The 16,666-nt window shown below is 43.1% G+C and overlaps 1 long non-coding RNA gene across 1 annotated transcript; it reads right to left on the reverse strand.

The window, feature by feature from the left end:
• Positions 1–15,070: 15,070 nt before the first annotated feature.
• On the reverse strand, positions 15,071–16,198 carry LOC140700495 (uncharacterized). Its single transcript, XR_012078903.1, has 2 exons — positions 16,094–16,198; positions 15,071–15,218 (listed from the first exon to the last, which is right to left on the reverse strand). It is a non-coding gene; the product is annotated as an uncharacterized lncRNA (long non-coding RNA).
• Positions 16,199–16,666: the final 468 nt, after the last annotated feature.

A 16,666-nucleotide genomic window follows, 5' to 3' on the forward strand; every position in this document is an offset into this window, starting at 1 on the left:
GATGAACTATTGAATTTTTATGACATTTAAAATACCTTCTAAGATTGAAATTCTATGGTTCTGTGATTATTACCAGCCCCAAAAGAGGAGGCAGGAGAAAATTTTCAAAGGTGAAAGAAAAACCAATCAATTTGGCTATCAGCATGCAATTCCTGAAAGAGAGAGGCTGAAAATGTTTAAGGCATTAGTGAAACTAAGGACTGGAGATTGAAACATTCTGCATCTTTCCCTTTACCATGGCTCGTAAATGTGCTTTTCTCAGCTGTAGTCCTGTAATGCCAAATGCATTATGTAAAACCTGCGTGAATGGACAGATTGGGAGAAACTCCTTAAAATGTAAACTCAATGACAAAGCCCATTGCCTGAAATTATGTGCCCTTAACTAAAGTCTTAAAGGTAATTAAAGCAGGTAAACCATCTTTTTCTCCAGCTGATAGATCATGAAAATGGATATGAAGAATGTTAACAAGTAGCGAAGGATTTGTAAAATGTCAGGCCCAGGGAACTCTGGAGTTTTAAGGAAGTGTACATCCATATGTTTTGAAGTCTTAATAAAGGCTGGCAGACTGCTCTCTCACTAGATTGTCTCTGTCTCTTTCTCTCTCTCCTCCTCAAAATGCTTCCAGAAACATCTCATGGAAACAAGAAATTAGCATTCACATAACTGAAAAGAAATTATAGGAGATACTTTGTATAACATTATCTATAAGGAAATTCAATAGAAGCATTTAAAACAAACCTGATTAGACATGTATGTGCACGTACCTGCACGTGTGCGTGCACACACACACACACACACACACACACAATCTTCCTAGAATACTAACGAAGTTGGGTGTTGGTCTTAGGGTCTGACATAAATGCCAGGATGGATTTTCACTATGTAATTCAAATTGCTTTTAAAAAAACATCATTCCAGGCTTGCAGAGGGCTTTCACGACTCTCTTTTTCTGTCCTCATTCAGCATCTGTTGAACCAGGCAGGACAAAATTTGAGGATCAACAGTATTCTTCACGTGGTGCACAGCACCTGTGACCAGTACATGTACATGAAACAACACACGCCACTGAGAAAAAATTCAACGTCCAATCGTCCAGAGATGCTAATGATCTTTTGTTTCTAGCAATGATTATGTCTAAGTGCTATCTACACTTAGAATATTCATTAAAAGATGTGAGATCGGTCAGGAAGCCAGAACATCTAGCAAGAGACATGCAAGGGCTTTTCTATCTCAAGAATGAGTACATACTTTTGAAGGAAGAATTGTATTCTTTGCAGGTTCTCTTTAAGCAAGTGAGAATGACTCCAGTGTTAAGCTTTGGTGATAAATTGTACATTTAGTATCCAAAGGCCTTTTAAAAGACTGTGTATGTAATCAACATGAAATGAAAAAATCTATCCATTATGCCCTGATTCTATCAGCAAATCGTACTGTAAATAGCACCTAATAAGAGGACCAGAACAAAGAACTCTGGCCAAGAAACAGTTGAGCGGGGCCCCAAATCATCTGAATTCTATTTAGGAGATTAGATTGAAACCAATTTAATCCTTAAACAGAGGGACTGACATTAGACTGTAACAGAGATAACAAGATATGGTGATAAATGGCATCAGAGGTGACCAATACTCCCAAGAGGACTGGAAAAGTCTAAGAGTCATTCAATTTGCTGCTTTTCCAAGTAAATGACTAACAGCCACAAGCTGGCTCTGCAGGAGCTGTGTTGGGCACGACTTATGACTGAACTTGTGAGGCTGGATGGCTAAATTAACAGAACCGAGAAAGGACCTAACGCTGCCCACACCTCTAGACCAGCCATCGCTCGGGCTCATAAAATAAGCTAAAATCTATGTGTTTCTCTTAAAGACGCTTTCCTTTTCAAATAGAATTTTGTATGACATGACCTTAAACCTTTACTACTAGTAAAAATCATAATGATATCTAGTATTTATTGAATCTATAGCGTATGTGGGCATCAGAATTCAGCACATCATGAAAAGGAAAGAATTCAAGATTTAGGCAGATGTCTTGGGTTCTAAAAAGCAAAAATGGTGAGGTATGAACAACGAAGGCAAGAGTATGATCTATCTTTCTTTCTTCCTTTCTTTCTTTCTCTCTTTCTTTCTTCTTTCTTTCTTTCTTTCTTTCTTTCTTTCTTTCTTCTTTCTTCTTTCTTTCTTTCTTTCTTTCTTTCTTTCTTTCTTTCTTTCTTTCTTTCTTTCTTCTTTCTTTCTTTCTTTCTTTCTTTCTTTCTTTCTTTCTTTCTTTCTCTCTTTCTTTCTCTTCTTTCTTTCTTTCTCTTCTTTCTTTCTTTCTCTTCTTTCTTTCTCTTCTAAGGATTAAAGAAAAACCAGCACTGAGAGCAGCCCTGGCTCTGGGAGAACTCTGAGAAGCAGCTGTTCACCAGCAGCAGCAGCTGAACACACAGAAGAGCTGGGGACACGCAGGAAAGCAGGCTGCCTGCTAATAGTTCTCATGCTCCAGGATGCTTCATGTTTGTGTGCAGGAATTTACAACCCAGCGTTCACCACTGCAAAGCTAATACTTATCTCTGCAATGCGTGCCAGCTCCTGGTGCTCTCCCATTCCCTAACTCAGATGTCAAGAGAAAGGGGGAAAAAAGTTCCAATAATAAAAACTGAGAGACAAACCACTATATTTAGATATAGATATAACCCTCTGTCTATGGAAGTAGTGTCTGTGAGGCGCAAAGCTGCTTAATCTTTCTCTTTGTATGTTCCGAAATCCCATCTCATTTTGCGTCCAGTGTGCTTTGTACAAATGCCAGTCGCCTCCAATTCAGCCCTGATGTCAAGTGATGAAGGGAAATACTCCCACTCAAACTCTCTCGCTTTCAGCCTTTATGCTTCAAGTCTCCTTCAAACAAAGACTGCCTCTGATTCCCGGCTTGAGACCACTTTCTTACATGACACATAGCCTGGTGTGGCCAGGCAGTTAAAAAAAAAAAAAAAAAGGCAGCGCCTAGACTCCCCCCATGATGTAAATTAGAGAGTTGCAGCCCCATCAGGGTCCTCCAACGAAGCCGCCCGCTGAGTGAGGAACTATTGGATTTCCATCTGTGTTTCTCATACCATTGGTGGCTATTGTTTAAATAAACATCACTTTCTATTGCGTTTTTTAAAAATTCAATATGTGTTGATGCCTGGTTAAAAGGAAGGAAAATTGCAGTATTAAAAGACTAGTATTTTCAGAGTCTTGTGATGTAAATTGCTAATTTAAAACCCCAAATATTGTTAAAGTGTCTTTATTTAATAGCAGGTGATTGCAAGCTGTAATTTGCAAGCTGTACATGCAGATGGTAATGTTTTTCCTCCCTTTTCAGCAGAGCTGTACAGTATTTACTGCAGATCGATGCAGACGCAGAACAGCCAACTGTGAAAGAAAACACGCTGGAAGGAGATGAACCACAAAGTTCGGAGGACCAAGATGGCTTTTGAGAGCTGATCCTGTCTCAGCCAAGGCAGGGTCCTCTCCTCCTGAGCTTGGAGGGTGTTTGTTCACCACAGGAAGTTAAAGGTGGTGTCGTTGATCTGCCAGGTTCCCACGAAGGTTCAAACACGTTAGTGAGAGAGTGATATTTAATTTAGGCTTCACTTATTTACTCTCTGGCTGGAGAGAACAGAGGGAAGAGACAGAATGTCGGTAAAGAGAGGGGAGGTGGCCGGATAAAATGTAGGACACCCAGTTAAATCTGACATTCAGATAAACAGCCCATAATTTGTTAGGATAGGTGTATCCCCAAGCTTATCCCAACAAATTTTAGGTCATTTATCTGAACTTCCAATTTAACTGAGAGTCGTGTATTTTTATGTGCTAAATCTTGCAACTCTCTGTGGGGAGAAAGGGTGAGTAAATTAAATGACAGTGTCCAGTACAGGCAAAGGAGAGGGAACTTGTCGTTTACTGAGCATCGTGCGAGGGACCTGCCTTCTGCTCCCTGTGCAATCATGGCAATGATTTACCAGGTAGACATTGTTAACCGTATTTCAAAGAGGCTTAATTGTGGTTCAGAGGCTTTGGTGACTTTTCCGAGGCCATAGAGTTCACAACAGCCTGGATTCAGTACCAAGGTCTCCGTGGCATCAATGCCTGGGTTCTTTTCATAAAATGACGCCAATGCTTCACCTTGGTTAATTCTCTCCCATGACACTTTGGGAATCTGGCAGAAATTCAGAACTCTTTTCTAGCTGCAGGTGGCCTCCCAACTCCCCCAACCCTGTGAAAAAAAAAAAAACAAAACATGAAAAAATAAAACCAATGAACAAACCCATTTGGCTTCACCAATTACCTTCTTTCCCCTATTCCACCCCAGTGACAATCAGAAGCACTACTTGCTTGGATGTTTATGTTACTCTGAAGAGCATCTTCCCCATCATGTTATCCAGGTGAACCCTTGATGATGATTACGTTCTCTTTGCTTTGGTTGTAGCTACAAAACACCTGGAGAGGCTGGCCTTCCTTAAGCCCTTGACTTCAGACACTTGTGCGGAATTCTGAAAGTGGTAACACAGGACTCCAGCAGGAATAAAGAGCCGTGGCCTCTTGATTGCTCACTCAGTTGTCACACCTCCCTTCTTTTCTGTTGCCACAGTCCCAGTGGATTCAGTAGTCGGTTTCCTTCCCTGTGACTCAATAGCAAGTCCTGGTTGGGCTCCAGGGTTTCCCAACAGGAGTGATATTAACATTTGGGCAAGATGATGCTTCGCCCCAAGGCACTGCCCTGCATATTGCGGACACTTCTTCCTGTGTCCTGGGTCCTAAGTACTGCAGGCAGGCATTTGGTCACTGTGTAAAGCAAAGATAGCCCTGCACATTTGCAGATCCTTCTGTTGGGGGAGGGGCACCTCCACCTGGCAATCTGGTTGTATCTCTGCCTTGCTAGTCATGGTTTGGTGGCCAGGGTCACCCAGTCCTGGACAATGCAGACCTGAGGGGAGGTCTGCTAGGGGCTTCTGAGCTCACACTATGAAGGACACCCAAGGAAGGAACACTTCCTCTTCACCCCTGGATGTGCTTGTGTGCCTACATAGGACGTGCGGACCTGCCTCGGCAATCTTTCACCCATGGGGCAAAAACTGACAATGAAAAAAATGGCAGAAAGCGAGAATGGAAAAATCCTGGGCCCACGATGGGATCACTGAGCTGCAAATGAGCAACCCTGGAGCTGCCCTACTTCACGGCTCTTAAACTGGGGGCACCCAAGCCAGGCTGCAGCTCCGTGCACCCAAACTGCCACGTGATCCATGGACACTGAACATCGGAAGGGAGGACGAGGAAAGAACAATGAAAGGGGAGTGAGGTGACGGAGACAACTTTGGGGCATAACGGTACGATTGTAAGGGGGAGGGGAGAGAGTGGAGTCAGCGAAACGGAATCGGAAACCTAACTCATCACTAAATAACTTGGTGACCTTGGGTAAGGGCATTTATTATCTCAGCCTTAGATTTCTGACCTGAAAACTATCAGGATTAGATTGGCAAACACTGTCAGCTCACAGCCAGTGGGCCACACTGGACCTGCAGGAACACTGGCTTTGACTGGTACACAAGCTTCATAGCTGTGTGGTTCTGCCACACACGTCACCCCGCCCCACTGTCTTACACCCAGGCCCTGCACTCATTTCCTGGGCCATTTGAGTTCAGGGCCCCCCGGTTAAATCCACTCCCTTCCATTCTGGGAGAGGTTGATACTGTATTACCCTGCTCTGATCAGAAAGTCATCATGGTCAACAATCAGCCTCAGAATCTCCGCCAATTCTACAAGTCTGTCTGTCTGCACCAAATGAATGTCACGCTAATTAAAATATCAAAAACCAATTCGGAGATGTACATAGTTTAAAAATGACCAATTTTTACTTTCAAGGGACATCTAGGATATCGTTTAAGCACAGAATGCATAAACGCTAACCTTGCACGTTGCATCTCATCCTGTCCCACTGCTTATTAACGCTTATTTGCAGAAAAATAAAAATTATTTCTCCTCGGCTACTTGGGGTATTATATAAGCCACTTAAATACAATATTCTCTAGTGCCATCTAGGGGATTTCAGACCAAAAAAAAAAAAAAAAAGTCTGCTCAGCTGAAAGAGAAAAACAAGAACTGAAAAATCAGCTATGACTCGCAACGTAGTTTCTTATACGTACTGGATAATGTTTGGGTAATCTTTTATTTTGCAATCTGGAGAGCTGAGCAAGGTCACACATGGTGATGCATCTGGGGAATGAGTAAATGAGGAAAATGAACGACCTCGCACCCGTGCTTTGTGGCCTAATATCCCACAAATATAACCTTGAGAGACAAGTGTCCCCACTGAAACCGATGCCTCTTTCTAAAGCCACATCAAGCAGGGTCTGTTAGTATTTTTCAAATGTGTCTTCTAGATTCCCGGTGCCTACGTGTGAATCACGTGGATGGAGGAATTCCAGCACGTGCCCTTTGAAGCTAAAGAGAGAAACCAAAAAGTGCCTGATGCTTTGCCAGGACCTCGCCTCCAGCCCCAGGCCCAAGCACCATGCCTAGCAGAGATCACACCTAAGTATTCATTTTACCGAACTGCGCTCAGCAGCCTCCATATGGTGTTGACTGACAATGTGCAGTGTCCACGTCTTTTTAACACACTAAGTGTGACTGGACTGCAGTAGTCCGTGTTGACCCAATACGAATAGCACATTTCTGGGAAGGTTTACTGTGAGATGACCCTGTGCTAGGCACTTTCCCACGGGTTACTACTGCCTTTAATCCTTTCCCCCAAACCTCTGGTTCCCACAAATACTTAATCCCTATTCTACAGGTAAGAAAAGTGAGGCAAAGATAGCAGGGGCGGGGTTCTTCTCCAAGGTAGCACAATGAGAAAACTTATAAGCAGAGTTTCAAACCCACATTATGCTCCAGCCTCAAGCAGTGTGCTTCCTCCACGAAAGTGGCATTTCAAATATGACATTTAAGTATGACTACCAAATATCTTATAAACTATGTCAACCAAGAGGAAAATGCACATCAGGTGGAATCACATGAAATGCCTGATACTCATTCATTTTTGACCTACATGAAAAGCACTGACCTGTGATTCAACACATGGGAAGGCCCATTCGAGGGAGCCTGGGAAGAAAAGAGACGTGTGTCTCGGGGTGTGTGGCTCTCTGGGCTCTGCTATGTGAGCCCCTCCGTGACCCCAGCATCCTTTACAAAACACCAGCAGTCCCCACCCACTCACGGGGGGTGACCTTCCTGGAGAAGCCTGAAAGGGAGGAGATTTGGTGTCAAGGTCAGCAGGGCACGTGAAGAGCCTGACCATGTGGGCAAAGGGGCAACCTCTGGCCTGGGCTCCCAGTGCCCATGTGTGACATGACCTGCACGTCGTGCCTTAGTCCACACCTGCGAGGAGCCCAGCAGGGCACAGCACAAGTGTCCAAGGTGAGGACCTCTGGCCTTCCCTGCCCTCTCATTAAGGGAACAACAATTCTGCCTGATAAGTCTAACCCTTGTAAACAGCTCCCAAGTTCCTGTCCCAAGGCTGATTTTTCTGGCCTGAGGTCGCACGTTCTCCCCTCCCTGTCTTCTTCTTCCCTCCCCCAAACCACCGTGCTGTGCTTCCTCCCTCACCTCCCACCCTGCACCTGGCAAGCTCCTCTTTATCCTTCAGATCTCACCTTCCACGTGCCTCTTCCTAGGGAACCTCCCCCTAGTCTCCAAAGCTAAAACCATCTCCCTTTTATGTGATACTTTAAGGCTGGAATTCCCGAGGAAGTAAGCCTTTGTTAGGTACCATTGCATTTGCCATAAGTCTTTCATGGTCTCTTAGTTACTGCAAATATCAGTTAATTAAACTGGATTACCTGCAACGAAGCAACTTCCTTGTATATACTTACATGCTTATCAAGGTGAAGGTTCCCAAACATCACCTCTAAGATGTGTTGATCTTCTTTATCCCACAGGTACTTTGTGACAGTAGGCACTGGCAAGGGAGTTCCAGCACTGCTTGTTCAAAGTCACTTTGTTCATGATGTCTGGCTTGGATAAATGTTCTTTCTCCATTGGTTCATTTGGCTGAAATAAGTCTGCGTGCTCCAGTGAATGCTCCAGTTTGATGAGGTGGTCAGGAACAGGAGGTGGGTGGATAGAGATTTTAGAATGTATCTAATGATGAGTCACAGCACCTTATTATTTTACAAACATAAAAAGCATTGGGTGTTTAACAGTTGCTCTCAAGCAACCCTGATGTAATCTGCAATGGGCCTTGCAAAGTCCGTACACCTGAAAGTAAAGATTATCAAGGCTTATTGGTTCTCAATCCAATAAAGCTAATGACTTCTGCTTAATATGCAATCAAAGGCTAGCTGGCTTTCAGCAAAGGTTTTATAATTTACTTATACTTGTTTCAAAATATTTCCTCTCCATTCTTGCTTTTCTAATATAATAAGGGCAAACAAAAAATATAAATATGTGTATCTTCTTTCCTTTGTTCAATCCATCCCCCATCTACTCATTAAAGAAATACTTTGCAGAATTGTCAAAGGAAAGATGGCTGGGGACAGAAAATGGGGCCCACAGAAATGGGTGTGGATACGCATTTCATGGAAAACAGGAAAAAGACAGGAAAGAAAATAAAATTGATACATGGACAGATATTGCGGCAAACAAGTAGGAAAATGAGAGCAGTGTGGGGAAAGGATTTAAGAAATACTGTGATAGATGAGGAAGAGGAGCTCCTTTGACGTTACTGAAAACAATCAAATAAAATCAGAATTATTGTTATCATTTTGGAATGCTGGACTGTAGCCGTTTAACTATGACCCTGCAGTGAGACTGGGCTATGTGGAGTCCTGCGATTTATTCAGATCATGCTAACATGGTGTACAATAAGCAACACTAATAATGTAAGTTGTTTGTGTAGCATTAGTCTGCCCTATTTCCTCTAGAGTCCTGGGATTTATTGCATTATTTCATCCCTGACTTTTACTGCCCACTCCGCACAGCATCCTACAACCAGTGCCTCTCCTGCTCTATTATACCCCTTGCCTCAAATATTCTTCACCTGAAAAATGTCCTTGAAATATCATTTCTGAGTTCCTCTGAACAAGAGGAGGGTTGCAGGTCTCAGATGGATAGAGGGTCAAATAACACCTGAGAGTAGGCTTTTAGTGGGAGTCTACCCAACAGAAGGTTCCCATCTCAACACTTCTACAAACCACCAAGATGCCCACTAAACCCCAAATCCCAGAGTTCCCACTTCAAAGATGGTGAAATCCAGACATTCAGTTTATTTAAAGTTTCTGTGGTTTTCTCACAGCCTTATTCTTATACTAAGAAAGTTCTTTGTTGACTTCTTTTCTGGTGTGTTTTTTGGTTAGTTTGTTTTCTGTTGACATAGCCTGAAAGAAAGGCACTGAAGATCTGAAGATCATTTGAAGTCCTTATTTTAATTCTTCATGACACCTTATATCACTTTATTATCACAATCTGTGTCACTAATTTTGGACTTCACTGAGCCCCAATTTTACCAGTCTATGAAATAAAATGTTCATTCCTTTTTCCAGTATGGTTTTCTATACCCTATTGGTTGGTTGGAGAGGCACATTAACTACTCCTGACTGTGAAAGACTTATTACATTTCAAGTATTTAGTTTAATTTATGGTATTACATGTTTTTGATATTATATGTTCAGTAGTGACATCTGAAATGTGTTGACAAGTACACTGGCATTGGAATTCAGATACTTAAGTTGGCTCAACTTCTAGGTTGTCTACCACTACTTGTTTCTGACTCTGTGAGCTTAAATAAGTAACTTTACTTCCCTGAGCCTCATGACTTCATCAATAACTTGACTAAGAAAATGGTGTTAATAAAGATAGGAAAATGACTGAAAAAAACACATTAAAACCTTAGTGGCCTAATACAAGAAAAGGTTATTTCTTATTCACATAGTGTTCAGTATGGGTGTTTAGCCTGCAACCTTTCACACAGTGATTCAGGGATCCAGTTTCCCTCTGTCTGGTAGATTTGTCATCCCCTTTACTGTGTGTAAAGCAAGCCATATGTTACAACTACTCAACTTTGCCATTGTGGTACAAAGGCAGCCACTGACAATATATGAGCAATCAACCTGGTTGAGTTTTAATAAAACTTTATATATAAAAACAAATGGTAGACCAGATTTGACCAACTGGCCATGGTTTTCTGACCCCGGCCCTAGGTTATTGACATCCTCTTCTGGATTCCTTGCAACCAAGGAGGAAAATCATGAGGGAAAATCAAAGTACGAGGAATGGCCAAGAGTGTTTAGTGGGCCAGGCTTAAAAATGGCATATCTCACTTCTTCCCAATTCCATTGGCCCAAGTACGGCCATACATAACTTCAAGGGAACCTGGAAAATAACTTGAGATTGCCCAGGAGAAAAAGAAAATAGGATGTTATGAACTCATAAAATTCTCTGCCAAAAACACTTTTTTCAGTGGTTATGGAGAGGGTCATAGGAGATAATGCACATGCAAAACTACTTTGTAAGTTATAATTTGCTGTGCCAATGCAGAGTGCTATTTTTATTATAATCACTATATGTAATGGCTCTATGAATACCTTACCATCAGGGAGTGGGACCCCCCCTCGGAAAGAAGACAGCTTTTGGATATAAAACTCTGCAAGTTGTGTTTTATGAGCCAGGGCAATGAGCCCTTTCCTCCAACTTGGGAGCCTTGAAATGCCCTGAAATATCTTCTTCCTCCATGGTAGCAACAAGTCTTGCGTGCCTAGAAGCAATTACTGAAGCACTTTTCAGATTATCTCAGTAGTCAGATTGTTTGCTATAAAACTGAAAGTTTATTTATAATATCCTTCAATGCTGGAAACAATGAATTGGAAATATAAAAATGAAGCTATCCATAGTATTAACTAATTAACTAAAATCCATGCTTAATATTCTCCGAGAGTAAAGCACTGTACTGGGGAGATAGGACACATCAGAAAGCATATAAGCCAAGATAAAAACAATTCTCAATGTGGTCGCTTCAATCAGATTTTGAAGGTCTCCCTTCTAAACCATTTAATGTTTGAGACCGGGTCATGGTAACTTTTTCAACAGCCTTTTCACAGAGTAGCGTGAGTAGCACAATTATTCCACTAATTTTGAAAGAGTTCTCTTCTGTTGGTGTCTTTTAAATGATGGAATTAAACACAGAGAAAATGAAAATGCAGAAGATTAGAATTAATTATATTGAACAGAGGCAAAAGCATGGATGATTCATTTATTTATTTAATTTTTAGCAAAATGACAAATTGAAGGGACTTCCTATGAGGCAATTAGCCATCAAACCTTTTTAATTTCAAAGAAAGCAAGTGAATCTAACATTTAAAGAGGTTTGTAAAGATCTCACAGACTATAGGACGTGAAGAGCAGGGCATTTGCCGATGACAATGTTGGCTAGTGGAGAGGAAGGTACCTTGCTGAGAGTAGTGACCTGGGTAGATCTCTCTGTCTTCATATTACGTATAATCCCCCCACTTCTAAAGAGCTGGTGTTCAATGGATAGGGTATGCATAAGGCCCAGTTTGTTCAAGCCAGTCCCAGGTCACCTGTATTCCCCAGCATAATTATTAATAGTGTCCTCATTCACTCTCCAAAGTGGCCCCAATTTGGAAAATTCATTATACAAATGTGCCATCAATAGATATGTGTTCATGGCTTGATGAGCAGAACTTGGGAAGATGGCACTCATGCCACTTCCTAACGGCCACACCCAAGAGGCTAAAACATCCAAACAGACCAATAACTGAGCCCAGAGAGAGTACTAGGATCCACAGGCCCCCAGCAGAAGTACGTACTGGCTGTAGACATCTGCCCCCCTGAAACCTGGCAGGAAGTCTCCCAACAAGAACACGGCTAATCAGCACTAATTAGTGAGCTGCCACCACCTGGAAGAGGAAGTGAATAATTATTTAAGAATCCACGTGAGCTTGGATCATCATTGCTAAAAACCTGGACTCTGGCACCCCAAATCACAGGTCCAAATTGATAAAAATGCAGTGTGCCTCATTTTTGTCAATAAAAAATAGTGTAACTATTTATCAATGAAATCCTTTACTTCTATTTGCCAAGGGTGAATTTTGGAGGTATTTGTTAATTGCCTCAAGATTGATTCTGAACTTTACTCATCCAAACGAGAAAATTTCACAGGGCAAGAGGGTGGAGGGAGCTAGAGCAACAGCCAGTTTTACACACTTCAAGATGTAATGCCTAGGGAGAACCAGTGCCTTATACCTCAAAGCATTAGCTGGCTGGAATCCTGTGAGGGCTCTCCCAGTCCCTAAGTCCTCACCTAGTGTTCCCAAGTCGTAAACCCAAGTCATTGCCAACACCAATACATGCTTCCGGCTGATTTCCAGTTCCTGCATTTGTTTCCTAGCATTAATACTGGAGAAGTGTTTCTTTCTCTAGAAGATGTAGGAGCGAGAATATGAGTTAAACATTCAGTTAGAGAAAGATGATGGCTCACTTTAGCCATTCTTTCTAATTCTAGGAATAATTTTAAAACTCTTGGTTCCTCTGGAAGTGGCATCAGTCAAGAGCAAGGGATATGCTTCCTCTTCTCCTAACTTTCTCGGAGCCCATCCTCTCCCACAATCGGCCATAAAAATTCTCATTAGCCCCCAAGTAAGGATCTTTCCATCTGTTCATTGTTGCAGCCCCAGACCCTGACCTAGTGTCTCCCCCAGAGCTGTTCTATTCATACTTGTAAATTAATGAAGAAATGAAGAAATTCATCAGGGTAACAAGAAGCCAAAGTATGAGTCTGTTGGGCAATAAACAGCCATGTGTCCTTTTCACTGCCAGGACTCTATTGGTTTGAGGAACCACCAGAGCGCCTGGGAAAACTAAGAACTGCCTTAGGAACGGAGCCAAGCTAAACTCAGTAGGAAATAGGTTTGCAGAAAAGTTATTAATGCTACAAAAAGGAGAACCTTTCTGGATGAGAACATTAGCATTGCAGAGAAATGGCCCCCAAAATGCAGGAGGTAAATTGTTTATTGGGGAGGATAAAAGTAATTGGGGTACATAATAGTGAAGCTGGAAGCTGATGGCTGTAGGCAACACAAATATGAACTCGAGGGCTTAAAACATCCGATAATACATCTTCTGGCATAACCAGGAGTCCAGGGTACGTAGGCTCCTGGGTTGGGCGATTCAGAGACTCAAAACGTCATCATGGGTCCATGTTCCCTCCAACCCTTGGCCTTGCAGAATCTTCAGCATCAACATGACCTCTGAACGGGAGCATGATGACTGAGGCAGGTGTCAGCTCCAGACGGTAACGCCCACGAGAAGCGGAGAGACAAACCCTCCCCGAGGCTCTCTCTCTATGTTATTTATGGATGCGCTGTTCATTTATTTTTGAAGAATGCATCCTCTTTATTACCATTAATGAGCCTGGTAGTCCCCTGACTGCAGTTTTCTCCCTGAACCTCAGCAAACATAATTCTTAGAGTCAGAGACTGTAGTTCGCCTTTGCCAGCAGTGAAACTTTTCCAAGAAGCTGAGTCCTTTCGCCCTCACATCCCATTGATTGGACGCCACATTTTTTCCTAACACGTTACTCACAAAGCAAATGGAAATCTCCTTCTGCTCTTATAGGAGTTGTGATCAGCGTAGGCTAAAGCCCATGGCTGCATGGGGAGGCGTGAATGCCTAAAAAGCGTTATGCTAGAGAGGAGAAGAAGAGGGAACTGTGGTGTCAGCAACCGTAAATACTCCAGAGTGAGAGCATCAGTGGTTAATTAGCGACCTGGGTTAGCTCTGTGACATGTGAAGATTATAGCAATCCCCAAAGAACCATCTTACAAAGGCGAGGTACATAGTTTATAAAATCTTCCTAAATCTCCGAAGTAGATAACTATTATTATCCTATATTTCCAGATAAGGAAACCAAGGTTCAACTGACTGACATACAGTCACATAGCTAGGAAGTGGCAATTGCAGGTGGGGAGTCAAATATTTAGTAAAAATGTGTCGGATTCCCTGAAATAAAAATTCCAAGTCACAGAGTTTTGGAAGAAAACTTCCAAGCAAGTGCCCGATACACTATGAAGCCGTAAGTTAAATGCATTTCACTTATCATAATCGTGTTCTTTTTGGTCCATCATTTATTTATGTACACATTCATTTATTCAATAGCTTATTATGCACAAGACAAATTGTCAAGTACTTGGGACTAAGGAGATGACAAATATTCCACTGATGTGTGCACTTCTGAGTTCACACACCAGGCAAGATTCAAAGGTAAGCATGGATCATATTTCCTAATTCTAAAATGGGAAAACGGCAAACGGCATTGAGAAAGAAGAGGGGATGGGAGAAAGCAACATAAAATGCACGTGTTGACTGAAAAATACATGTACGTTTCAGACTGGTTCTAACCGGAGGGGAAGATCGTCAGAAGAGGAGAGATCTGGCAACCACAGCCCAAGTTCTACAATAGGTTACACACACACAATGCCTCACGCAGGCACAAAATGAGTGAGCAGTTCTTTCTCCAAGGAGGGAATGGGGGTGATGTCATAGAGAAGGCAACATTTCACACATGAGCACTGGAAAGTGAGTTGCGCTTTCCAGATAGAGAGAACCCAGGAGGAAAGAACAACACGGTAAGACATGAGATGGGAAGCAACAGTGAAGCATCAATTCATTGTGGCTATAGGGCAGAATCTTCCTCATTAAAGTGAGAGAGAGAAAAAGACAGAGTGACAAAGAGAGACATGTAGAGAGAGAGCCGGGAACACATACAGTCTAGTGCTTTCCAGCATGAAACATTCAGCCTCCCAATTATTCATTGAGCTACTGGAGCTAAATTCCTCAGGAGGAGCCCCAAGCCCACCACCTGCTGGCCTGACCCTCTAACTTCACCCTTCTGAGCCTCATCCCCATTTCTGTAAAAGCAGTAGACTCCTTCTCAGGGGGAGCCCTCAGGATTTAAGGCAATGCTACCCAGGAGGCACAGAGCTCAAGGCTTGGCGTGTGGCAAACATCCACTGAATGGTAGCAGGCTAAGATAAATGAGAAAAAGACTCCACTCTTCCGTGTTGATATTTAAAGAACCACCACTCTCAGGTGCCAGACATGCCCCTTCAGGGGGACAATGTGGTTCAGACAGAGAGACTGTGACCTTGAATGTAGAAATGGTCCAGGGTTCCTCATTTCTGCCACCAGTCCTGGAAAAAATGCAGGGGTAAGTCTGGGGAAGAGCAGAGTAGAGCCGACAGAGGGAGAAGAGGATTATAAGCTGTATTACCATGTGATTCCTAGAGTTGGGGGGTGGGCAAGAGAATCTCCCCTGAGCTGTGAGATTTCATCATAAGAAGACTGAATTCCCATTTCCTTAGAAGATGGCTGAAAACAGGAGGCTGACAAATGAATCCCACTCAGTGGGGTGTGAGGGAGCCAGACGGAGGTGTTCCTTGTCAAAAGGGACCCCCGCCCCACTCCTTGTGCTCTGGAAGTACGGAAGGGCACTCGGTGTGATTCAGGGCCACTGAGTGGAGAGGCACCGAGGCTGATGGACATCATGTCAACACACTGCCCACCAGAAGGTGGGCCCTTGGGCTGGCAGAGCCCAAAGTGGGAAGTGACAGCCCCTCGCCCCAGGAGGCAGAAGTAAGGCTGAATGCTCATGGAGCATGGGTGGGGATGAGGGTGTGTGTGTGCACCACATAATCCAAGACCACCGGCCAGCTGTGAATCTCAACAATAAGCCAGCCCAGATGGAGACGGTGGTTGCCTCCCAGTTTCCCCACCAGATCCCAGATCTTGCTGCCACCATCCTTGAACAGCTCCCACAGTGGGGACCAAACCAGTGATGATGTGAAAAATAGTAGCAGGAAAGGAACCACACAGGTAGAGCTCCTTCCCATTAACCCAGATGCCATCCTGGGGAGAAGAAAAGGAATCTCCCTGAACATCGATCCCAAGGACACTAAGCTTTAAACCAGTCGAACTTCGGGATTATGGTTTCTGCCTGCCTTAGTCTGTTCAGGCTGCTGTAACAGCATTCCATAGACTGAATAACTTATAAATAATGAACACTGACTTCCCCGTTCTGGAGGCTGGAAGTCCAAGATCAAAGGTGCCAACAGAGCCAGAGTCTGGTAAAGGCCCACTTCCTGGCTTGTAGAAGGCAGTCCATGAGCAAGCAAGCCCCAGTGTCTCTTCTTATAAGAGCACTAATCTCACTTGTAAGGGCTCCACCCTCGTGACCCAATTACCTCCCAAAGGCCCCACCTCTTAACACCATCACATTGGGGGTTAGGATTCCGAGGGACATAAGCATTCAGTCCATATATGTCATAAGAGGCCATGGAAGGTTCATGACCTAGGGCAAGTTCAGTCTTGGAAAACCCCAGTTATGTGCATTCTGGTTGTTCCCAGCAGTTGAGAAAATTATACCAGCAACAGCTAACATTATCAAACCTTTGATTTTGACAGGCATTAGGTTATAAACTGCCGAATTTAATCCTCTTAAGTAGATAATGGGTACTGTTATTTCTATTTCCCAGATGACAAAACTGATGTAAAAATCCTGTGTTCTCACTGTATGTAGTAAGAGTAGAGACAGTGGTTAAAGGACTAATAAGCTATTTTATTCCATCTCTTGAACAAAGCA

This window comes from Vicugna pacos, chromosome 2 (genome assembly GCF_048564905.1).
Source record: "Vicugna pacos chromosome 2, VicPac4, whole genome shotgun sequence".
NCBI lineage: Eukaryota > Metazoa > Chordata > Mammalia > Artiodactyla > Camelidae > Vicugna > Vicugna pacos.